The following is a 27,406-nucleotide window of genomic DNA, read 5'->3' as shown; positions in this document are numbered from 1 at the left end:
GGGAGGTGACTGTCTGGGGAAGGCTTTACTCGTCACAGAGACGTGCAGAGGACTTGAGCCTTGGTTATAAGTGTGAGTTCATCAGACAGATGTGGTGAGAGGAGGCGGCTGGGGGGAGAGCAGTGAGCATACCACACAGAAATCGTGTGTTCATATAACATATGATTTCAGAATTATATAATTTCATAAATTCACCATGAAAAACAAGAAGAAGGAAACATCATAGGTGGATAAGACAAGCCCATTTATTACGTATAATTTTAAGCGGAAGGAAACAGGTGAAGTAAGACATCGGAATAAAGCTCTCAGATCACATGGTCCAGGGGAAAGAGCACCAGGAGTTCAACGGTCTGGTTCAAGTCGAGCCCTACCAGCCACCACCTGTGTGATGTGATCTGGGGTAAATCGCTTCAAACGCTGAGCCTCAGTGTTCTCATCTCTGAAAACTGAGAGTTGGCTTAGCAGGTCATTAAAGTATCTGTCATCTCTATAAACCCTAGGACACAATGAAAATTGAAGCCCCATTTTTACATACCTATTAATAAAAAAAGATCAGTAAAGCATTTAGCTCTTATTTTAAAAAAAACTGCTGTTTGAAAACTCCACAGTACAAAAAAAATTCATACACATAAAGTTTATGTGTGTATGTGTGTGTCACGGCTTACTACTTAAGGGAAAAATAGACTGGATTAAGTCACACCTGGTTAAGGTGAAAGGGGTGGGAGAGAAGGGAAGGAAAAGGAATTTGAAATGTCTGCAGACCTCATTAGTGCCCTGATACCAAATGATTCAAGGACATCTTTGGCTTTGATTCAAACAGTTATTCTGTTCCAAGTAACATGACGACAATCTAAAGGTCCACAGCTGGACTCTGGAAAATCTTGTCTGATTTTTTCTGTAATAAAAGTAACAAATTTGCTGTATAGGTTGTAGGACACAAGACCATTTCAGAAAGAATCCTGTCAAAGCCCAGGGCTCAGAGGACCTGCTTTACGCAATTTTGGTAAAAGATGTGATTGTTTTTAAGTTGCTCTGGTATTAAGAAAGGCTGAGCAAGCAGTTTGGAGAGGTCACAGCTCAAGTTAAAACAAAAAGTGAACATTTGTGCTCACACATTGTGATGGGACGCATTTTTGTTACTCTAATCTTCCTCAGTCCCGGGGTTTCTCAGACCACTCTCCAAACAACACCGAGGACAGATCTCTTCATCAAGATGAATCACTTACCCACATGGCTTATATCCCGTCTCCTCTTGTTTCACAGAGGTTTGATGCCACAACGGATGCTACCAATGACACCACTTGATTTCGAAATAAGGGGACATGCCAGATCTTTCTCAGATACAGCCTTTACTCTTCATTAATCATAGCATCACTGAAATCTAAAGCCAGCGGGGACCTCACACATCATCAATTTAGCCACTTATTCTTAAGGAAGAGTTAATAATTTAGACACCACAGTAATATGATGAGGTTAAAATCATACATTTCTTCCAGAAGTGTTAAGCGTTTTTCCCACATGCCTTTTTCCCCCACTGCTCTTTAAACTAAAGATAATCCCCATTAAGTTTGGGCACAGATTAATTCAGTAAATAATGCCACTACCTCCTCATGATCTGCAGGGATTGTTGTAACACAAAGGTACCTGCAATCCAAACAAGGCCTTCTACTCCAGCTCCCCAACTTTCCTTCCTTGATCCCCACGAAGCTCTCCAGAATCGTCTGACCACTGATGAATGAACCCCAAGCCATTTGAGAACCAGTGATCCCCCAATATTTCTAGGAATAAATTTACTTTTCAAGGCTTCCGGGAAGATGGCGGAAGAGTAAGACGCGGAGATCACCTTCCTCCCCACAGATACACCAGAAATAAATCTACACATGGAACAACTCCTACAGAACACCTACTGAACCCTGGCAGAAGACCTCAGACCTCCGAAAAGGCAAGAAACCCCCAACGTACCTGGGTAGAGCAAAAGAAAAAAGAAAAAACAGAGACAAAAGAACAGGGACGGGACCTGCACCAGTGGGAGGGAGCCATGAAGGAGGTACGGTTTCCACACACTAGGAAGCCCCTTCGCGGGCGGAGACTGCGGGTGGCAGAGGGGGAAAGCTTCGGAGCCGCGGAGGAGAGCACAGCAACAGGGGTGCGGAGGACAAAGGGGAGAGACTCCCGCACAGAGGATCGGTGCCGACCAGCACTCACCAGCCCGAGAGGCTTGTCTGCTCACCCGCCGGGGCGGGCGGGGCTGGGAGCTGAGGCTCGGGTTTCGGTCGGAGCGCAGGGAGAGGACTGGGGTTAGCGGCGTGAACACAGCCTGCAGGGGTTAGTGTGCCACGGCTGGCCGGGAGGGAGTCCGGGGAAAAGTCTGAAACTGCCGAAGAAGCAAGAGACTTTTTCTTACCTCTTTGTTTCCTGGTGCGCGAGGAGAGCGGATTAAGAGCGCTGCTTAAAGGAGCTCCAGAGACGGGCGCGAGCCGCGGCTATCAGCGCGGACCCCGGAGACGGGCATGAGACGCTAAGGCTGCTGCTGCCGCCACCAAGAAGCCTGTGTGCGAGCACAGGTCACTCTCCACACCCCCCTTCCGGGGAGCCTGTGCAGCCCGCCACTGCCAGGGTCCCGGGATACAGGGTCAACTCCTCCGGGAGAACGCACGGCGCGCCTCAGGCTCGTGCAACGTCACGTAGGCCTCTGCCGCCGCAGGCCCGCCCCACACTCCGCGCCCCTCCCTCCCCACGGCCTGAGTGAGCCAGAGCCCCTAATCAGCGGCTCCTTTAACCCCGTCCTGTTAAAGGAGAACAGACGCCCTCCGGCGACCTACACGCAGAGGCGGGGCCAAATCCAAAGCTGAGCCCCGGCAGCTGTGAGAACAAAGAAGCGAAAGGGAAATCTCTCCCAGCTGCGTCAGATGCGGCGGATTAAAGCTCCACAATCAACTTGATGTACCTGCATCTGTGTAATACATGAATAGACAACCAATCATCCCAAATTAAGGAGGTGGACTTTGAGAGCAAGATTTATTATTTTTTCCCCTTTTCCTCTTTTTGTGAGTGTGTATGTGTATGCTTCTGTGTGAGATTTTGTTTGTATAGCTTTGCTTCCACCATTTGTCCTAGGGTTCTATCCGTCCGTTTTATTTTTGTTTTTTTAATTTTTTTCTCTTAATATTTTTTATTTTAATAACTTTATTATATTTTATCTTACTTTATTTTATTTTACTTTATCTCCTTTCTTTTTTTCCTTCTTTCCTTCCTTCCTCCCTCCCTCCTTTCTTTCTTTCTTTCTTCCTTCCTTCCCTCCTTCCTTCCTTCCTTCCTTTCTTTCTCTCTTTCTACTTCTACTAATTCTTTCTTTCTACTTTTTCTCCCTTTTATTCTGAGCCGTGTGGATGAAAGGCTCTTGGTGCTGCAGCCAGGAGTCAGTGCTGTGTCTGAGGAGGGAGAGCCAACTTCAGAACACTGGTCCCCAAGAGACCTCCCAGCTCCACATAATATCAAATAGCAAAAATCTCCCAGAGATCTCCATCTCAACAGCAGCACCCAGCTTCACTCAACGACCAGCAAGCTCCAGTGCTGGACACCCTATGCCAAACAACTAGCAAGACAGGAACACAACCCCACCCATTAGCAGAGAGGCTGCCTAAAATCATAATAAGTCCACAGACACCCCAAAACACACCACCAAACGTGGACCTGCCCACCAGAAAGATAAGATCCAGCCTCATCCACCAGAACACAGGCACTAGTCCCCTCCACCAGGAAGCCTACACAACCCACTGAACCAACCTTAGCCAATGGGGACAGACACCAAAAACAACGGGAACTACGAACTGCAGCCTGCAAAAAGGAGACCCCAAACACAGTAAGATAAGCAAAATGAGAAGACAGAAAAACACACAGCAGATGAAGGAGCAAGATAAAAACCCACCAGACGTAACAAATGAAGAGGAAATAGGCAGTCTACCTGAAAAAGAATTCATTATAATGATAGTAAAGATGATCCAAAATCTTGGAAATAGAACAGACAAAATGCAAGAAACATTTAACAAGGACCTAGAAGAACGAAAGATGAAACAAACAACGATGAACAACCAATAAATGAAATTAAAAATACTCTAGATGGGATCAATAGCAGAATAACTGAGGCAGAAGAACGGATAAGTGACCTGTAACATAAAATAGTGGAAATAACTACTGCAGAGCAGAATAAAGAAAAAAGAATGAAAAGAACTGAGGACAGTCTCAGAGACCTCTGGGGCAACATCAAACACAACAACATTCGAATTATAGGGGTTCCAGAAGAAGAAAAAAAGAAAGGGACTGAGAAAATATTTGAAGAGATTATAGTTGAAAACTTCCCTAATATGGGAAAGGAAATAGTTAATCAAGTCCAGGAAGCACAGAGAGTCCCATACAGGATAAATCCAAGGAGAAATATGCCAAGACACATATTAAACAAACTGTCAAAAATTAAATACAAAGAAAACATATTAAAAGCAGCAAGGGAAAAACAACAAATAACACACAAGGGAATCCCCATAAGGTTAACAGCTGATCTTTCAGCAAAGCAATCTAGAGAACAAAAAATGGAGCTGGAGGAATCAGGCCCCCAGACTTCAGACTATACTACAAAGCTACAGTAATCAAGACAGTATGGTACTGGCAAAAAAAAAGATCAATGGAACAGGATAGAAAGCTCAGAGATAAACCCACGCACATATGGTCACCTTATCTTTGATAAAGGAGGCAGGAATGTACAATGGAGAAAGGACACCCTCTTCAATAAGTGGTGCTGGGAAAACTGGACAGGTACATATAAAAGTATGAGATTAGATCCCTCCCTAATATCATACACAAAAATAAGCTCAAAATGGATTAAAGACCTAAATGTAAGGCCAGAAACTATCATCTCTTAGAGGAAAACATAGGTAGAACACTCTATGACATAAATCACAGCAAGATCCTTTTTGACTCACCTCCTAGAGAAATGCAAATAAAAACAAAAATAAACAAATGGGACTTAATGAAACTTCAAAGCTTTTGCACAGCAAAGGAAACCATAAACAAGACAAAAAGACAACCCTCAGAATGGGAGAAAATATTTGCAAATGAAGCAACTGACAAAGGATTAATCTCCAAAATTTACAAGCAGCTCATGCAGCTCAATAACAAAAAACCAAACAACGCAATCCAAAAATGGGCAGAAGATCTAAATAGACATTTCTCCAAAGAAGATATACAGACTGCCAATAAACACATGAAAGAATGCTCAACATCATTAATCATTAGAGAAATGCAAATCAAAACTACAATGAGATATCTCACACCAGTCAGAATGGCCATCATCAAAAAATCTAGAAACAATAAATTCTGGAGAGGGTGTGGAGAAAAGGGAACCCTCTTGCACTGCTGGTGGGAATGTAAATTGATACAACCACTGTGGAGAACAGTATGGAGGTTCCTTAAAAAACTACAAATAGAACTACCATATGACCCAGCAATCCCACTACTGGGCATATACCCTGAGAAAACCATAATTCAAAAAGAGTCATGTACCCAAATGTTCATTGCAGCTCTATTTACAATAGCCCAGAGATGGAAACAACCTACGTGTCCATCATCGGATGAATGGATAAAGAAGATGTGGCACATATATACAATGGAATATTACTCAGCCATAAAAAGAAACGAAATTGAGCTATTTGTAATGAGGTGGATAGACCTAGAGTCTGTCATACAGAGTGAAGTAAGTCCGAAAGAGAAGGACAAATACCGTATGCTAACACATATATATGGAATTTAAGAAAAAAAAAATGTCATGAAGAACCTAGGGGTAAGACAGGAATAAAGACACAGACCTACTAGAGAATGGACTTGAGGATATGGGGAGGGGGAAGTGTAAGCTGTGACAAAGCAAGAGAGAGGAATGGACATATATACACTACCAAACGTAAGGTAGATAGCTAGTGGGAAGCAGCCACATAGCACAGGGAGATCAGCTTGGTGCTTTGTGACCGCCTGGAGGGGTGGGATAGGGAGGGTGGGAGGGAGGGAGACGCAAGAGGGAAGAGATATGGGAACATATATATATATGTATAACTGATTCACTTTGTTATAAAGCAGAAACTAACACACCATTGTAAAGCAATTATACTCCAATAAAGATGTAAAAATATATATATATTAAAAAAAGAAAAAGAAAACAGAGAAATTAAACTCTCTGTTTGCAAATGAAAAATAAATAAATAAAATAAATTAATATCATTAATAAAGAAAAAAATTACTTTTCAAATATAGACTATAAACCTTATGGATTTTTTGTTGGGGAGACAAAAGAAATATTTTCGCTGCTGCCCAACCAATAAATGTTCTATAGCCCCACACACACACACCCTGAATTTTTAGAGGCAATTTTCTACATGAAAATTTGCATGCACAGTGCAAACTTTCGGGCTTTCCTCCTGGAAAGCTGATTTCTCATACACCTTCCAACAAACACTGACCACATCCCGACCAAAGCTTAAGTACTGTGTAATGCTAAGCAGACCTGGGCCTGCAGGAAATAAGATGCCACATTCAGGACAGCTGTCAGCACTTGTGCTGCACCCGGCCTTCCACACATTCCTCCCCTGCAATTAGCCAGAAGTGAGGTTTGGAGGTAAGCAGACAGCTTCTGATCCCCAAAACAAGGGAGAAAGTCACTGGATTGCTGTTTTGCAAATACTTTGCTGAGGTTGACCACTGGCTGAAACTATTTCATTTCTATGTAAGTGTTGCTTACTAACCCATTTCTCCTGAGACATCTGAAGATCATCTTACACATTCCTACATAATCCCAGAGAATTCTAGAATACCACAAATTCACGCCTTATTTTTAAGAAACTGGTGCCTGACAAAAGCTTTTCTGAAGACCAAAAAGCATCTAGATGATGAATCCTGATGCGTTTAGCAAAGGCTCAAGTCCAGATTCAAGCCAATGGATTTTATTCATTTATGCATTCACTCAATGAGCATCTTCTTGATCATCTAATTTGCTCAAAATACTGTGGCAAATGCTGAAGTTGATATGAAAATAGAAGAAACAGCTTCTCCCCTCAAAGAGTTAATAGTTGTGTGTCCATGTACAACTGTGCACTCCTGTGTGCAGGAAGTTTAGTCTAGAATTTTGGGATAGGAAAATAATTACATGCATTTCCAAACTTCAGAAATTATTAGACATGGAGCGCAAAACTCCAGTTTTCACTTGAGCTCCCATTTTCTCACAATGCATTTTGTAGTCAGATGAAGAAAAATGTAATAGAATAGATGATTTATAGTTAAAATATTGATCCTCATTTAGACAGTGATCCCCAACACTTTAACTGTTTAGTTTCTCTTAGTCAATATTAATGCATTGGGGGGGCTATTATTTGAAGAAGTAGTTAACACTTCCAGATAATTAAAATGTGGTAAGCTTAACTATGGAAAACACAACAAATGCAATTAATTTTTAAAGATCTTTTATAAAACTATTATAGACTGAATTACCAACTGAAAGGGCACGGACGTGGTGTTCTGGTCATTAACCAGCTTTTATACAGGAGGACACTGAGGTCTAGAAGGAAAGCGGTCCATTTATAAAAGCAGATAGATTTGGCCCAGAGGAGACTGTTTATGCTCCAAATTCATGGCTCTTTTACTCTCACTTTTAGACACAATTCTAATTAGTCTGCTTATGTGATTCTTCAACCCAACAGAAGGCAAATTAGAAAGGAAAGAAGATCAAGTCACCAGAATCAGATGCAATAGTTGCTGCAAAGTCAAAGAATGAACAGCAGTGAAGGAAGAAGTAAGAGGAAATGACGTCAGAACACCACAAAATAAAGACATCACACACATCACAAAATGTACAGCAACCTGGTGACATTAAATTAAGGACAATAGCCCTATGCACATTAAGAACCCCTCAAGTTTAACTGCATTTCAGTCTATCACGTGCGCTCTCTCATTCCATTCTCCTCCTCCCTCACCAAGGTCTAACCACCCTCTTCTTCAGTTCTGCAAACTTGCCAAGGTCTTTCCCACCTGAGGGCTTTGCTCACACTGTTCTCTCTGCTTGGAACTCTTTTCTTCCCATCATTCACATCCTCTTTCTTGAAGACTCAGTTTATACAATAACTGTCACTGGATGGGCACTTAGCAAATATGTGTTGAATAAATTAATGAAAGAATAAATATCAATTATGTTAACCCTGTGTCTTTCAGAAAAAGCTATCTTTAGTATATTCTAGCTAAAAAGCAAAGAGTGAAATATATACAGTATGTCCACCAAAAATGTTTACAATGAATCAGTCTCAAGAATAAAAGCAGTAGCAACTCCAGGTAACTAGAAAAGTTCTATTTTCTGAAACGTAATATAATCGCCACTGAGCCACTATTCCAATGCAGTCATTTCTCTTGAAACCTACACTTTCCTTACTATGCAAGCAAGGTTTGATGACAATGTAGTGATGCAGCCTTCATTTTTATGGAAGCAAGCTACACATCATTAACTCTGGATACCATACTTCATATATTGGGGGGAGAATAACTGCATAAGTTTCTGCCTATTAATTTTTCCAAATAATTAAATGAAAAACAATATTAACTTTATGATTTAGGGATTAAAGATCTAATAAGATTAAAAGCTTTCTGATGCCATTTTCTGTTCCGAATAGACCACAAGTCAAAGGGATCAGATGGTTTGATTGTTTTTTATAACGTAACTCTCAACTATCAGTGAATTAATCCAAAGTTCATTTTTTTAATGATCTTTCCACATTCAGATAATTGAGATCTTACAGAAGAAATTCAAACCCACATTTGTATCCTCTCAATGATCTGTCAGTCCCAGTTGCTCAGTTCACAAGTCTAAGGAAGATTCCTCTCTGCCCTAGCTGTGCCAATTCAACCCAGAATGGGAAACATTGAGTTCTGACACCCTTAAGAGCTACCAAGATTTTGTGATGGAAGTGAAGCTGACAGTTCTGTCAGGGATGTGAGAATCAGAATCAGATCCAGCTCATTCCTGCAGAGATGTGCTGGCTCTAAGGACCTGAAGATAATAAAAGCAAGTTTGGTGGGTAAAGTGAGCAGATACAAGTCAAAGACACACGGGAAGAGATATTGAACAAAAGGGTGATTTTTCACACCTTACTAATTGGGTGAACGGTGACTTTGCCAAAGGTTCTGCAGCCACTGGAAGAAAAGGAAGGGGTGGGTGTCTGCTTAGGGTTCTGCTGCTCCTTTCAAGCTAAACTTCCTGCCCCCTAAATCTCATCTCCCTTATTTGGTATGTCAGGGAATGGAGTTCCATGTCCCTGGTAGTATAAATGTCCTACAATGAGGCTTTTCATGATCCAAAGTCCCATTACTCTCATAAATTAAATATATGATTTTTTAAAAGTCATCTTGGGCCAATACATATATTCCCTGCAATCTCTTAAACAACCTTCAAGGTAGATGCTATTATTTATGTTTTGCAGATGAGAAAAACTGGGAATCAAAGAGAAAAGTTAACTTACCCAAGATCACACAGCTAGTAAGTAGGAGAGTCAGGATATAAACCCACATTCTTCAGAACTACACTACTCTCTTGCTTTCTACTGTTGCTGATAGAATTCCCTCACTGAGAAATTTAAGTGTTTTCTGCTAAAGGAAGACATATTCCTTTTATAAAATGTCAATTAAAGAAAATCTCCACATATGTATGTAAAACACTTCTGTAAGCTTGAAATACATAAATAATAACTTTACTTGAGATAATGTCCTGGGTTTCCCAAGAGCCTTATCATGTCTACAATGCCATTGCCCAGCCCATGTCTGAACACGCCACGTCTCATGCTGATGCCCTGCAAAAGCAACATTGCTGGCCTGCAAAGGTGACATTGCTGGCAATGGCGGCATTGAAGCAGCCAACCTCTGGGAGCTGAGAAGCAAATTCTCTTTAAAAGGGTTTTTGAGGCAACTGCTAGAACAGATTTTTATTTTCTTTAAGTTTTGTTCAAGAAAGACCTTTAGGATAAGGAGAGACTCCTTTACAAAAAAAAGTTACAGATTTCTAGTTTTGGGTTTTGCATTTGCTTTTGTCCCTGGCTTGGAGGTGTGTGTGTGTGTGTGTGTGTGTGCGCGCGCACGCGCGTGTGTGTGTGTGTATGTGTGTGTAAGACTGATAAGATAAATAAATATATTTACTGATAGATAAATAGTCTTACACATATACTTATTGTGTACCCAGTTGATTAATTTAAAATGAAGAAATGTGGTCCAACATCACAAAACAGCCATTTGACTAACTTTCCACTGAGTTAAAAATGCTAGTTTGTCCATTATACCCAGAGAGACGTGATCTTTCTTCCTGGCGAAATAAAAGAAATACAGATTTTAGGTTCTTGCCTCACCACGTAGCCTCTCTCAGAGGCTGTGTCATCATTTGCAATGCAGAAATCTCTAAAACCCCAACTTCAGAAAGTTACATCGAGGCTCAAATGAAATCATTTGTGTGAAGACCTTTTGTAAATGACAAAGTCCAATAAGCCCTCATATTAGCCAGTGTCTTATCTAACTCAAAACCTACCTTTTTATACTATCATAAGGGATTCCTCTCAGCAAAAGTGTCTGTACCTTCAAAAGGTTGTCGTGTTGCTGAATTTGACATTTCTTTTGATATTTTACATTTGGGAATATCTTTTTTTCCCCAGGAGTTACCATGATTCTGATCTGAAGACACAAATAATTTGGAGAAGCCTACTTGCAGGTGTGGTGGCTTCTATGCTCCTGCACAAGGGTGAGAAGCTACCTTACAGTGTATTAGAATGTTGGCCAAAGGAAGAAGAGAGGGTGAGAATGACTTTGAAAGCAAGACAGACTTAAACTGGATTGATGTTCCCTGAATCACTTCCTTCAAGGCTCTCACGTTAAGATAAGTTGGACAAAAGGCCTAATAACCAGGAGGAGGAAGTATGATGTCCATATTTAAATGCCCAGAGTGCTGGAGGAAAACCCTATTCATGTTGCATTAATATTTTCAGTAACTTTTCAGATAATATCTAGGCCTATAATGATTACAGTGTGGTTAGGAAATGAACAGTAATGAACAGTGTTGAATCATTTCATCTTCTAAGAAAAACATCAAGAACAAAGTCTAATGATTATCCCTAGCAAGTAAAATATTGCAGACCACAAAATAGTTTGCCATTCTAATCCATTTCAGGCATAAACAAACACATACTTGCATGTACACACACATACCCCTACACGGAAACCATCGTCAAAAGCTGAAAGAGTTAATTTAGGCCTTGGAGACAACCGGCTTTAAGTACTGGTTCAAAAGCTCTTAAATAGCAGAAAAATCAATACACTTTTATCAGACTTCAGTGTTTATAGAAGCAATACAAAACAGGATTTTGTTAAATGTATATATTACGCCAGATCAAACTGTAAGTTAAAACATCTGTGTCCAAGTTAATCTCAGATACAGCATGGAGATTATTTGAATTATGTGTTTCCTTTTGTGACCTTTTTAGATGTGGCTTTTGGGGGGTAGAGATGGGGAATAATTTTCTTAAGCTTTTAGTTGCCTGCAACAGTGCCAACAGTTGAACATAACAGTAATACTTTTTTAAGTTACCCAGATGAATAACAAAAAAAGAAAGAAAACTCCTTTAGTAATTTCAAAATAGTGCTGTATGGGGAATCTTAAAAAATAAATTATAGACACATAAATATAGGTATGTGCATCTAAGATTGCTATAGGCTATCCATGACATAAAATTTTCAATTAAAACCACTTTTATGAGCAATAATCACATTCTGAAAATGTGATTATACACAACTTGCTAGTGGATTATACTACTTCCCCGATGAAACAAACCTTGAAACATAGGCAAATAGAATGTACTTAGTTTAACATGCACCAATGTTTTTAACACAATAAAGTCCATGGAAAATGTCTTATACTTAAGTCCTTAGTTCTTGTTTGGAGGAGACAAGAAAACAAGAACTGAAGTTGATGGAAGCTTTCTTTTCTTAGATCTGTTTTTAAGGGATGAGACATCTGTAAATCAAATCCATTTTGACTGAAGCAATAAATTTGATTCAATTCTGAAATTTCATTTCAAAAGTGTAAGAGAGATATGCATGGGACCCCTCAAGGTTAATGACAAGCCTGGTCTCTGAAATATGTCAGGAACACATTAGCACCATGTAAAAATAACAGCAGAGCCAAACCAAAGTCACAATGGCCAAATATCCCGAAAACAGGACTCTAGGACAGGAACTTGCAGATCTAATATTAGTTGTATCTTCGGTAAGTAACTAAGACTTCTTACGATTAAATTCCCTTAATGAATATTTTTGGTATAGTAATGCTATTCCGTCTTTGTTTAGTTGGACAAAAGACATGAACCCAAGATTAAGAAGCAGAGTCATTCGACAATCTACAGATATTGATTAAATATATATTATGCCCAGGCTCTGTTTTAGGTGCTAATAATATAATGAACAAAATAAAATACCTGACTTTATGGAGTTTATACTTATATTCTAGCGGAGAGAAAGGCCATACTCAGTATTTATATAATACCAGGTGATGATGAGTGCTATGAAAAAAGATGAAGAAAAGGGAACAGAGAATAAAGAAGTACTAGTACCATGTCAGGTAAAGCCTTTCTGTTGAGGTGACGTTTGAGCAGAGCCCTGAATAAAATGAGGGAATAAGCCCCACGGATGTCTACAGAAACAAGTATTCCATACAGACAGAACAGCAAATACAGGATTCCTAAACATGCGCTTGCTTAGTTTGCTTGAGGAACATCAAGCAGGTCAGTGGGGCTGGAGCAGAGTGACATAGCTGGACAGAGGGAGGAAATAAGGTGAGAGAAGTAACCTGGGCGAGATGTTGTTCAACCCTGGAAACCCCGCTCATTGTGATGGAAAGCCACCGGAGGATCTGAGCAGAGAAGGGGTGTGAGGATCATGGTACGCAAAGACTAGCACAGGCCACATCAGCTTCTACCTAAAGCAGAACTATGAAATCCTCAGCACAATGCCTAGCATATAACAGATGATCAATCAACATTTGTTGAATGAAAGAAAAAAATGAACCAATATAAGATATGGTGGTGACAGCCTATGCCCCAATAAAAACTTATTCACCATTTGACCTTTATTCCTTTAATCAAAACCACGTTCCCAAGCCTGCACTCCGGAGCCCACGAGCCACAACTACTGAGTCCGCGTGCCTAGAGCCCGGGCTCCACAACAAGAGAAGCCACTGCAGTGAGAAGCCCACGCACCGCAACGAAGAGTAGCCCCCGCTCGCCGCAACCAGAGAAAGCCCGCACGCAGCAACGAAGACCCAACTCAGCCAAAAAAATAAAATAAAATAAAAACTTTAAAAAATGTGGTAACCCTATTATCTGTATCAATTCTCTAACTCAGGGCTAGCAAACTGCAGTCCTGACATCAAATCCAGCTGCTGCCTGTTTTTGTAAATAAAGTTTTATTGGAACCCAGCCACACCCATTAGTTTTGTATTGTCTATAGATGCTTTTGTTCTACTACAACAGAGTTAAGTTGCAACAGAATAACTGAAACAGAGACTATACGGCCTGCAAAGCCTAAAATATTTACAATCTGGCTGAGCCTTTACAGAAGAAGTTTTGCTGACCACTCCCTCCCTCCAATCTAATTTGCAGAAGAAAAGTACTATGTATGTGTCCAACTATCTCTTCTTCCACCTTTATCTTGGCTTGGTTAGGTTTTTAATTGTCATGGTATGAGTTTCCAAACCAATGAGTCCATATTAAATTATTAAAGGTTTAGGAATACACCACAGTTTTGTTTTGTTTTGCATTTTGCTTTATTTAGCCTCAGTTGCAAGGTGGTATCTTCAAGGTGCTGATAGACATGAGAGACAGTAGGTAACTGCAGCCTAGTGGAAATAGTTCTGATTTGGGGAATAATCTAGAAAAGTATATCCAGTGTACCCAGATTCCTACTATGAATTTCTGAGGATGGATACCACCAAGCTTATCTCTTCAGCATCCTGGAGAGAGCACTTTCTAATTTGCTCTAAATACCTGCCAGCAGCTGTCCACAACCCTGCTTCTTGGATCATGTTCTAAAGTAACTGTCAGTTCTTTAATTATCGAAATTGATTCCATGCTTCCACTTGGAATGTAGAAAGCCACAAGAGGTCCTTACCCTCATAATGAGAAAACCCAAAAAACTTACAATGATTTTTCTTGAGCACATCTTAGAGCTGAACTAGCAAGGGAACCAGATGAACCAATTTCCAAAGAATTGACAAGCCCTTCCAAGGAGAAATGGGTCATAGAAACTATTTCTCCTTTGGCAGAGCATAGGAGGAAGGGGTGACGGCCATAAAAGCAGCTAGGAAGAAAACAGCTAAAATTTTAACAAATCCTTCAAGTCCAAGGACAGGACGGAAGCCACAGATAAGGACCAGAGGCTGGAGAGAGCCCTTCCAGTGGCACGTGCATGCAATTGGTATCAGCTGCCAGTAGCGGGCAAGCATTGAACCCCGCTCACTTCCCCGGACCCTTCTCTCATGAGAGGTAAAAGCCTTAAGCTCCCAAGAGAAGGGCAGGAAATGCTTGGGCTACCAGAGCAAAGGCCAAGATGCATACTTCCAATATATTCCACGCTAACCTCAAATTCAACATGTCCAAGCCAGAACTCATTTTCTTTCTCTCAAACCTCTACTATATTCCCTAACAACAAACAGTGCTGCCACCCACCCAGTTAGCACACCACAAACCGTGGAATTCATCAGGACTCCTCTGTGGCCTTCATTCCTTACAGTGAAATTGGTTCTTCTTCCTAAATATCTCTCAGACCTAAAAAGGACAGCCTTTTAATTCCCACTGTTAGGACTTAGTTCCAACTCTCACAATCCTCTCCAAGCCTGTTAAAATAGCTTCTTATCCAATATTGGTATCTTCAGTTTCCTCAGCTTCTGCTCATACAACATTGATCAATTTCTGCCCCTTCTTGAAATTTTTTAGTTTCTCCATATCCTACAAGATGAAGTCCAAACTCCTCAGCATGGCAGAAAACACAGGGCCCATCCTGAATGCCCTGTCCAGCCACACTGAATGAATTACCATCACACCAACATCCTGCACCCTTTACACCGCAGTGCTTTATATGGGTCACTTGCTCATCCTAGAATGTTCTTTCCTGCCTTTCCTACCTGGTAACCTTGCATTCACCTTTTAAGTTGAAGCGTCTACTCCTCTGTGCAATCTTCCCTGTGCTTCCTTGTGGCTGAGCACACCTTCCTCAGCTCTGGTGTGCTACCTGTTACCTCCTCGGCTAAGTTATGATGCTCTCAGAGCAGAACAGTTGATGCCACTGTGTCTCATTCCTGTCAGTAACTTCAGCTCCTTGCACAATTCCTGGCACACAGTAGATGTTCAGTATGTGGGCTGACTAAATTTTAAGCCAAAAGTGAAGACAGAGACAGGACAACTCTTTCCACGTCTCACTTTCTTGCTTTTTTCTTTCTTTTTTTTTTTTTAAAGGATTAGATTGATTGACTGGTTTTTGGCTTCGTTGGGTCTTTGTTGCTGCACACAGGCTTTCTCTAGTTGTGGCGAGCGGGGCTACTCTTCATTGCGGTGTGCGGGCTTCTCATTGCGGTGGCTTCTCTTGTTGTGGAGCACGGGCTCTAGGCCCGCGGGCTTCAGTAGTTGTGGCACACGGGCTCAGCAGTTGTGGCTCACAGGCTCTAGAGTGCAGGCTCAGTAGTTGTGGCACATGGGCTTAGGTTGCTCCACGGCATGTGGGATCTTCCCGGACCAGGGCTCGAACCCGTGTCCTCTGCATTGGCAGGTGGATTCTTAACCACTGTGCCACCAGGGAAGTCCCTCACTTTCAATAAATGATTAACTGTTAATGATTAGTACTACTAATGAGAGGTAACTCAGTTCTCCATATCAAATGAAATATATTCTTCTGTTTCTACTTAGACCTTCTGAAGGAGATTTAAGGAAAAGGGAGCTAAACTTTCTCATTCCATCTAGAGAAGAGAAAACCCCAATAAAGGCTTTTATCAATGGTTTTTGCACTCCAGCCTTTGGTAAAATAGATGTGCTTCCTCATGGTGGCATGGCATTGCTAGAGTTCTGTAGCAAGCTGCTTTTTACCTACTTGGGCAGAAAGGCTTGTATCTAGGTCTTACCCATTTGTGAGTAATTTCTGCAGGATACGTGTTCAGTGACAGCATTCCTGAGTCCGAATACCGGCAATGCTTTAAGGAAAGGACAATGTGGTGATAATCACCATTTAATTTCAAGGGTTGCATATTTGTTTCAACAAATTTCAAAACATTTCCCAAGGGATTTTAAAGAAAGTCACCAAGTATGTTTAACAAACAACATATGGAATGCTAATTTTGTTGTGATGCTATACTCTAATACAGTAAGAAACAGATTTTTCATAAAATCAGCAGATTTGCAGACACTAATTAAGAAACATTGAAAACTATCAAGGTCAATTTAAAAATCCATTTGAAAACAAATATTACTTGTCTTGTTAGTTCTAGTAATTTCTCACTAGGGATTCACTGCACATCAACAAACTTCCACGGTGCAAGTTTTTCAATGAAGGTAAATAAATAAAGGTTTACTTTCAACTGTCAATACAAAGCCAGCCAGTGAGGTTTGGAGGGTTGGGTGGAAATAACCAATTTGCCTCTATCAGTATAATCTCTAATCAGGAATCTAAGATTCTTGGGGTATAGGATTTCCACTTAACTTAAGATACATCACTCCTAAGAGACATTCCACGAGTTCTGTGTCTGCCATAGGGGAGTATGCTCTGATACTGTTAACTCTGTGTGTGAGAATGATTCTCTGCCTTGTGTGAAAAGAGCAAGGAAAAGAGCTAAGAAACCACTTTTACAAGTTACACTTCAATGCTGCCTTTTGCCCTATGGCCATTCCTTTTTCTGTCTCTCTGTCCATTGACCATGTCATTGTTTGTAAGGTTCTCCACCCAAAAAGTGGGAGGAATGTATATATAAGTATACACATATGTATGCATGCATGTATCGTGTGTGTGTGTGTGTGTGTGTGTGTGTCACTTTCCAAATGCTCAGATTTTAACCAGTGGGTATTGACTAAGCATTCACATGGTCAACCTAGGTATATGTACCACTCATCTCTTGTCAGACTTAACTCCACACACAAGGGACGGACAGATGTATTATATTTACACTCTTCAAGAACAGATCCACCAGTAACATCAACCTGTTTTAAACAGTATAATTGATAACACACCACTCTTTCACCTAAGAACCCTAGACCAACAACAGAAGAAAAGCTGATGTGAATCCAAGTAGCAAATATAATACGACATATCCAAAGGCCAAAACTTTTTGTATTACTTTGACATACTATTGTTCCGTCTCTTTTATACTTGTCTTGTTTCAGAGAAGATTTAAAGTAGTTTTGTGTGAAATAAATGTGAGACTGGCTGAAGTTTGGAAAGTTGTTAAATGGACTTTGGCCTTTTGTTCCCATTATATTCCTTTTGATGAAATTTGACGTAAAATAACGTATATTTGAATGAGTCAGTCCTCTGTCCCACAGACTCCCAACACTGCCTAAATGAAGATCAAAATGTCTTAAGATAAAGATGTAAAAGTATGAGAGGCAAAGGCAAAAATATGTCAGAGTAAATGTTATGGAGATTTGTCAGATGTCATCTGGTTTCCTTGAGGTACAGCACCTCACAAACAAATGCACCTTCTCTTTTTCTTCCTTCTTTCATTTCACTTCACTATTTATGATAAAATGAGGAGAATCTGAGGCTATGGGCTGGGAAGGACCATCTTAACCAATGAGTGATTGAATTTATTCTTGTGTGATTTAATTTATTCTTACATCTAGGGCTTTTGCCTATAGATACAGAGTACAACAACTAAGACACAGACACTGGAAGTTTTAAAACACTATTTATTGCTAAGTCTAAAACACTCAAATACCATAGTACAGTGATTGCCAAATCTGAATTAGAGTTTGTGGGGTTTTTAAAAGTTACTCTTCAGGGGAACATTCCAGCTCTATGGAGAGGTGTGATACATAAGAAGATGGAGTATCTGGCTGGAGACCAATTTGCCTATGAGCCCAAACCAAGTGGACTCATATGGATAGCTTTTATAAAATCATAAACGGTAAAGCTGAAGAAAACTCTAGGCTCGGAATGCTTTATGGCATCAATAATTAAACCGGACTCACTGCACTCGTGGGGTTACTGCAAATTCTGACTAAATTTTCAAATAATCTAACTATTCCTTTATTTATTCATGTTTATCCACAGTGTTCTTTTGTTTCTCTGCTTTTAATTGGATGTTTAAAATTTTACAGCTCTTCAGAAACTTTGTTTAAATTCTCACAGACAACTTACATGTACTTCTTTTGTGCGAGAGAAAAGAAATGTTAGTGAGACAGATATTAAAGTCCCAGAGGCAGAACAGCAATAACAAAACGAAAGACTAGAATTAATGCATTCTTTTTTACTCTGGTATAATATATATAACATAAAATTTACCACTTTAACCATTTTTAAGTATACAACTGCATTAAGTGCATTCGTCATGTTGTACAAACATCACCACTATTTATTTCCAAAACTTTTTTAGTCATTCTAAATAGAAACTCTGTACCCATTAAACAATAACTCTTTGACCATGAAATAAGAACTCCCCACTCCTTCCCCTCCTAACCTCTACTCTACTTTCTGTCTCTATGAATTTGCCTATTCTAGGTACCTCATAAATGGAATCATACAATATTTATACTTTGGTGTCTGACATTTCACCTGGCATAATGTTTTCAAAGTTCATTCACATTGTAGCATGTTTCAGAGTCTCATTCCTTTTTATGGCTGAATAATATTCTATCATATACAACATTTTGTTCATACATTCATCTGTTGATGGACATGGGTTGTTTCCACCGTTTGGCTATCGTGAATAATGCTGCTATGCTCATTGGTGTGCAAATATCTGAGTGTTTGCTTTCAAGCCTTTGGGATATATAACTAGGAGTGGAATTACTGGATCATATGGTAATTCTATGTTTGGTTTTTTGAAAAAACTGCTATACTGTTTCCATAGCAGCTGTACCATTTTACATTCCCACTTAGCATGAGGGTCCCAATTTCTCCACATGTTCACCAACATTTGTTACTTTCTATTTTGTTTGTTTACAATAGTCATCCTAATGGGTGTGAAGTGGTATCTCATTGTGGTTCTGATTTACATTTCTCTAATGACTAATAATGTTGAGCATGTTTTCATCTGTTTATAGACAATTTGTATATCTTCTTCAGAGAAATGTCTATTCAAGTCCTTTTTTGAATTGGGTTGTTTCTTTGTTGTTGAGTTGTAGGTGTTCTTTATATACTCTGGATGTTAATCCTTGTCCAATATATGATTTTCAAATCAGCATTTACTCTGTGCCAGGGAACATTTTAAGTGCTTTACAAATATTGATATATTGAATCCTCATAACAACCCAGTGAAGTACCATTTTAACTCCATTTTACGGGTAAAGAAACTGAAGCACAAAAAGGTTAAAGCCCAAGGTCTCACAGCCAGTAACTGGTAGAACTGGGACTTACACTCAGACAGTCTGGCTCCAGGGTCCATGCTCCTAACTATGACGCTGTACATCTTTTCAAGCACTCATTCATTCAACAAGCACTTACACAACACCTTCCAAGTGATTTATTAAGGAAGTGCTCCCAGGAGAAACCCTTTAAGGGAATAAGAAAAGCAGGATACAGAAGGGGAAGAAGCCAAACAAGGGTTTGATTTCAGGTGAGGCCCCTGCCTCAGCCTGATCCTGTGAGCGCTGTGGAGCTTCCAAGGCAAGGGAGCTGAGCTTTCATACTGCTGCATCAGTCACTTAGCTACAGGTCACTGTGCTAGGGATGTAAACTCCCAGACAATTCCAGCTCTCCACATGTCTAAGTGAAGCGGCTCTAGTAGTTCAAGTTTAGTCCTCTGAAGAAAGTTACAAGTACAAGTTGGTAGGGACAAAGTGTGCAGAAGCTGGAGGATGGATACACAGAAGTGGTCAAGTGGATCCAAAGGAATCTGGGTAGAGAACCAACAGAACCTTCTGTTTGTAAGGCACTGTACTGTACTGAGCATGTGAAGAAGCAAGATAAATGAGACTAATATGTTTGCCTTCAAGAGTTTATATGTTGGTAGCAAAGCCAAGACATGCACCCTTTATACAGAATTGATGGCAGTAAATACTATAAGAGGGCAAACAAATTGCTAAGAAACTGGAGAGAAGAGACCATACAACAACTGTTTTATGCCCTGGCTGAGGGAATCATAAAAGATCCCTGAAGAGGTAGCATTTGACCTGTGTGTTACAAATAGCAAGATCTGGGGAAAGCCTTCAAGATTAATCACACTACACGTGCAGCCACACAGAGGTATGAAGGGACACACAGTGCTCAGCAACACTGTACTTCCAAACATAATGCACTCCCAAAACAGTGTTAGAAATGCAAAACCTCAGGCCCCACCCCAGACCTACTTCATCAGACATTCAGGGATGGGGTCCAGCAGTCTGTTTTTGTTTTTTTTTTTTTTTGCGGTACACGGGCCTCTCACTGTTGTGGCCTCTCCCGTTGCGGAGCACAGGCTCCGGACGCACAGTCTCAGCGGCCATGGCTCACGGGCCCAGCCGCTCCGCGGCATGTGGGATCTTTCCGGACCAGGGCACGAACCCGTGTCCCCTGCATCGGCAGGCGGACTCTCAACCACTGCGCCACCAGGGAAGCCCCAGCAGTCTGTTTTAATAAGACCAGCAGGCGACTCTGATGCACGCTCCCACTGGAGAGACACTGTTGTCCCACCCCCTGGACTATAGCCTGGGGAAAGCGCAACTGAGCTGCATGTGCACTAGGCCACCTGTGACCCTGCTGCCTGCCCAAACCATACCCTCTCACTCCCTCTCTGGAGTGAGTAACAGCAAGGCATGAAAGTGGACTCGATGAAGGGACAGCCATGCTGAAGAGCAGCCTTTTGTGATCAACAGGCTTAAGGCCCAGATGATTCAGAGTTCCATGAGGCCCATTCAGTGAGAAAAAACATTACAGAGAGGAGCAATTTCACTGATCAGAGGGCAGAGTGTGGACCACCATGAGAGCCATCTTCCCCATCCATCTCCTGGAAGTTCTAGAAGTTCTTGCTCTTCCTCCTTCCTTGAGGACTGGGCCAGCTCCAGGGGCTCACAAATACCCACCTTACTCCAGAAGATGATAGGCTAACGGTTTATGCCAACGGAGGATGAGGCCAGGCAGCACAACCAAAGTTTGAAATCACATATCAAACAGCATTTAGGAGACCAGGTCATTCCTACAGACATGAGGAAGTGATTCATTCGAAGAGACCGTGAATATGTAATAAGTAAAAGTATACTTTATGAAAGAATAGCATAGTTTAGTGGGACAGGACATACAGAAAGGAGTCATGGAAATATGATTTGGGAGGACAGGCATCCTAGGTCAAGGTGAGGAACCATTGGTCCTGGGAGTGAAACGAACAGAGACTGAGCTTTAGGTAAGTTTCCTGGAAGAAGAGAAATCTCTTAGGAGGCTCAGAAGCAGAACTATGGAAAGGTAGAAAAATTTACGAGAAATTGTCAAATATTTGGCTAAAGAAAGATAGGGGACAGTTTTCTGCAGACTGCAGTTATCAATAAATATGATAAACCTCTTCTACTGAAATCTGAATTTTTTTTTTTTTTTGGCTGAAACAGAAAATTTATCCTTACCCTCAAAACAATGGTCATTAAAATCATCCACCCACCAAAACACAGTACAGAGAAGCTGTAGCCATACATATGCTGATTAACTCTCATATTTATCATAGAAGAGTTCTAAAACATGGACAAGCTAAATGATTCCAGGTGTCTTTAAGACAAATACATGCAATCACACTTTTAGCTTAAACCTACAAATACACTCATTCCCTCACAAAGTTGGCAGGTTATAAGTCAACAAAATGCTACTTGACATCCACTAAACTCTCCAGATCTGTTGTTAGGATAGGTTTAGAGAAACCATTCCCCCTCGGAGTTAGACATGGTCTTATTGTTGGCTCATCATAAAAAAGTTAACAACTGCATAGTGTTTATAATTTAACAATAATAGCGAATATTTATTGAGTGCTTACTATGTGCCAGGCCCTATGCTCTTTACATGCTTTACATCATTTATTGCTGAGGCACAGAGAATTAATTGAAATGCCCAAGGTTACACAGCTTTTACACAGGAGAGTCGGAATTCAAATCCACATCTGCTGACTCCAGAGCCAGAGTTCAAAGTACTAAGCAATGTCTCTTTACACGTGATCTCTTTTCATTTAATCTTCCTAAAAATGCTTTACGGTAGTCATTATCACCATTCTACAGGTGAGGAAGATGAGACCCAAAGAAGTTAAGTGTCAAGTTCAACAAGAGTCCACCAGGAAGATCTAACCAGAGTTATCTATTCCCAGGGCATTCTGCTCTACTACCTGTGAAGGAGTTACTCTGATTGGGAGCGTCCTCAGTATTCCTAAAACATACCAATATTTTCTGAGAAAGAAGTAGAACATTTGAAATACAGTGTAGCTGAGAGCACTGAAGATGGACGTGCAGACACATACACATACACACACACACACACACACACACATAATGTGGCAGCTTAGTAAAGGTAACAGTGGTGTGGGAAGAGTCTACACTTAGCTCTCCACCATCATTAATGTAAATATATATTTGTATAAATATATACAGCTATATATGTATATAGATATAGGTAAATATATAGATACCTGTTTTCAGAAAGAACTGAGTAATCACATGGACTAGCTGTGATTTCTAAAAATCCATGGAGGAATTATTATCTGTTATTATAAAACATAATCATCTTGATAAAGGAAACATTAAGCATTTACAATGGCTTTAAACAAGCACTGCATCGTTCAGCCTCAGCTTTCCTGGTCTTATTCTATATGATGCAACATCTCAGAGACAACATCAATCTAGAGAACAACCATATAAATTTTGCTAACTAAATAAAGGCCTTTTGTGTTATCTGAATGTAGTTTTTCTAAAAGAATCATTCCTCATAGTTAATTCCTAGTTATTCCCTAACTTGAGGCCATTCCCCCAATCCGTATCTCCCTTTCTTTAAGGCACCAATATTCATTTTGAAGAGAAGTATAACATGCCAATAAACACTGCAAGGTATTCTTTAAAATCTGGAACACAAGCCCAAAGGTATTACCCATCCAATTACTTCCATAAACTATTGTTGCCATTATGAACACTGTTTGTCAATATTGTTTTAAACAAAATGCATTCCGAAAGTAAATTATCTCTGCTCCCCACACAAACAGAGATACTTCATCCCCACTCTTCAGGAGAAAATCCAGAGCCATCTCAAACCCTGAATACAGAATGACAGATGTGAGCGCAGGCAGGTACAAAGTCTGCAATCACAGCCATAGCTTCGTATAAACAGAAATCAGTATTTCCCAAGTCCTGTGATTAGGTCAGGAAATCTCAAATCCCTGAACCAATTGATTAATACGACTATGATGGGTTCAGGAAACAAAGCAAGGGGGCTGGTTGGATGAGGCTGTGCAACAGAGGTCGTACTTAAACATAATTTGCCCTTTTCCTTCCGTGCCTTCGGGGAAAGTGTAATGGAAGACGTTACCCAGATAGCAGCCTCTGTGTCCGGGCAAAGTTCTAGGTTATCATTTATGTATCCTTCTTGGACTTTGATCTGACAAAGAAAATGAGTGGAGCAAGCCGGGCAAACCCCCAATGCCTGGTAATCGTGACGGATGAACACAGGGTTGAACAGTTCCATCTGGCCTGGCAGGCCAGCACCAGGCCCCGCGTGATCTATTCGCAGCGTGAGCCCAGGTGTAGGGACCAGGCTCCAGGCTCGCCGCGTGCAAGCCTGGCCGTTAACCGATGTGAGCATCGGGGAACTTATGAGAAAACATGAACGTCAGTCAGGAAATGGTTACAAATTAGAAAAAGAAAGAGGAATCCTGGGCAAAGGGGCCTCTTATGCCACAGTAATAAAAATAACTTCCTCTTTTCCCTAGTTTCAGAACCACAGAGTAGAATTCTCTCCATATGAAATTCCTTACAAGTCACATGCTGCACTAAACCACTGCCTGTCCCCTTCAATGTACTCACAGGATAGTCACATAGAAACAGATGTTCTGGCTTTGCTATCATGCTGTGAAGGGAAACTGTCCCTGTGACATGGGAAACGGTGACCTATGTCCTCTCCAGAACAATTCTCAAGCACCTCAAAGATGCTTTTGGCCTCTAGACAATCTGCATCCTGAATGTTTGATAAAGCTCTCCGAGATCCTGTAGCTCAAGTTTAATGACTCTGATAAAGTGTGTACGTGAGCTGAAAGTGGCCCCTCACAGCTGGCAAACCAGGGGTGACGCTGACCTGTGAAATAACAGTCTTTCTGTCATTCTCAGGCTGGCTAACTGAGCACCACTGCAGTGCATTAGCTTCCTGGGCTGGGTCATAAGTATTCACTCTCTTATCTGTGTTCTCAAGATTATTTGTATGTGCCTATATTATGGCACTCATCCTGTCCCACTGTAATCACCCATATTTATGTTTGTGTCTCCAACTAGACTGTTACTTATTGTGGACAGAAAGTATGTCTTCTACTGCCTCGAATCCACAGAACCTAGCACATACAGTATCCCATTCATGTATGTTCAGTGAATGAATGAATATACTTCAGTCTGAATTGTCAATATTTATTATAACCTAGCAAAATATACATTTATTTCTCTTTCTATCTATTTTAGATTGTATACTTCCTTGTGATTTAACGAAACCATTTTTCTGTTTACAAACCTTGTGAGAGAATACTTAAATATGTTTTAACGTTATATGTGAGTATAGGTTGAATATGTTTATACAGGTGATAGTATTCCTGGTAGCATTCAGCCCAGAAGTCAATTCTTTCCCTCCAAAGAGAGGGAATATTTGGAGGGAAAATAAAAAGGACTTCAAATTCAGCAGAAGCTGTGGGGAATAGGAGAGCAAGAAAGTTGTAATCCATAAAAACAAAAGTGGCCCAAGCGAACAATCAGGAGGGGGTCCTAGGAGTGCCTATTAGCCAAAGAGCATGCCCGCTTGAATGTAGAGGGCCTGAGGCAGCGGAGCGAGGGCCTCCAGGCAGCAAGCCACTGCAGAGACACAGGACACTGCAGCCCTATGAAATGGAGCAGGCTGCCACGGGAGGAAAAAAGCGCAGGGGAGGCAAGAAAAGGAAACAGGCCAAATGAGTAAAAGAGAAAGCAAGAGGAAGGGAAATGCTCCAGTGAGACTTTCAAGCCAGATCGGGAGAGCTCTAGTAACACAGTAAATAGGTCCTGAGGAAAAAAAGGTGAAATGTATGGCAACCTTGCAAAACATCTAGAGCACCTTGCAGGACAGTAAGAGAGAGCATGAGGGTAACAGGGAACGGGAAAGGAGCAACGACTCTTCTGGCTACAGTTGGGTGCCAAAGAGAAGTTATGTTAGTATATGTGTATTCGTCTGTAATGCTCAAATAATCACTTAGTAAATTTAATGTTTTCTCCATAGCGTAAGATTACATGGTTCTCAACTGAATCTTTATTGGTTACAAGTCTCAGGGTAAGACCGCTGTTAGGATATTGTTATTATAACAAATGCCTCAGTGTGAGGGCCACAATAGCCATCCTCTCTCCAAGCAGGAATAAACAGTTCTTGCCTGGATCTGCCTCTGCTCCTGCCTTCCTGTCCAAGAGTAGAAGAGGTGGAATGGAGCAGAATTTCTCCCCCAAAGCAAACGCAACCTCATAAAAGATAGGTATTAAGAGAAGATGAAATCCAGACTGTTAGATATCAGGAATACGTAGTACCACTAGCCACACCTACCATACAAATACTCCCTTCGTATAAAAAGAGATGCAACCAATAGCAGAAGAGAAGATGTAAGACATTGATATCCCATAAAACTACTGGAAGACCCAAAGTCACAGATGAAATCCAGGACAATGTAAACTCAATTAAAGTGTCCCTTCATCAGGCAATAGAGCCACTATTATAGATAACCATTTTTTCCAGTTTTATTGAGAAATAATTGACATACATCACTGTATAGTTTAAAGTGTACGGCACGAAGGTTTGACTTACATATATTGTGAAATGATTATCCCAATAGGTTTGGTAAACATCCATCATCTCATACAGATACAATAAAAAGAAATTTTTTTCCTTGTGATGAGAACTCTTAGGATCGACTCTCTTGGCAACTTTCTTATATATCATTAAGCAATGTTAAACTACAGTCATCAAACTGTACATTACATCCTTAGTACTTATGTATCTATAAATAGAAGTTTGTACGTTTAACTACCTTCCTTCAATGCGCCCCCCTCCATGCCCTGCCTCTGGTAAACGCAAATCTGACCTCTTTTCTATGAGTTTGGTGGCATTGTTTTTGTTTCCTAGGTTCCACATATAAGTGAGATCATATAGTACTTGTCTATCTCTGTCTGACATTTCACTTAGCATAATGTCTTCAAGGTCCATCCATGTTGTCACAAATGGTAGGAGTTCCTTATTTTTTATGACTGAATAATATTCAATCATATATATATTATATATACATCTCAGAACTTTTTTTTTTTTTTTTTTTTTTTTTTTTTGTGGTACGCGGGCCTCTCACTGTTGTGGCCTGTCCCGTTGCGGAGCACAGGCTCCGGAACCGCAGGCTCAGCAGCCGTGGCTCACAGGCCCAGCCACTCCGCGGCATGTGGGATTTTCCCGGACCGGGGCACGAACCCGTGTCCCCTGCATCGGCAGGCAGACTCTCAACCACTGCACCACCAGGGAAGCCCTCAGAACTTCTTTATCCATTTATCCATTAATGGACACTTAGGTTGCTTCCATGTCTTAGCTATTGTAAATAACGCTGCTATGAACATGGGGGTGCATATACCTTTTCAAGTTAGTATTTTCATTTCCTTTGGATATATTCCCATAAGTGGAACCGCTGGATCGTACGGTAGCTCTATTTTTAATTTTCTGAGGATCCTCCATACTGTTTTTCACAGTGGCTGCACCAATTTACGGTCTCACCAGCAGTGCACAAGGGTTCCCTTTTATCCATATTCATACGATCATTTGTTATCTCTTGTCTTTTTGGTGATGGCCATTCTAACAGGTGTGAAGGGATATCTCATTGTGGTTTTAAGCTGTATTTCCCTCATGAGTAGTGATGTTGAGCATCTTTTCATGTACCTGTTGGCCATTTGTATATATTCTT

At 40.7% G+C, this 27,406-nt stretch overlaps 1 protein-coding gene across 2 annotated transcripts in view; it reads right to left on the bottom strand.

The window, feature by feature from the left end:
* The window catches only part of SUGCT (succinyl-CoA:glutarate-CoA transferase), a 683,669-nt gene that overhangs the window by 291,223 nt on the left and 365,040 nt on the right, over positions 1–27,406 (bottom strand). The window lies entirely within an intron of this gene.

The sequence above is a fragment of the Grampus griseus genome (genome assembly GCF_964374135.1).
Source record: "Grampus griseus genome assembly, chromosome: 9".
Taxonomy (NCBI): Eukaryota; Metazoa; Chordata; class Mammalia; order Artiodactyla; family Delphinidae; genus Grampus; species Grampus griseus.
This window is presented reverse-complemented; position numbering and strand designations above follow the sequence as displayed.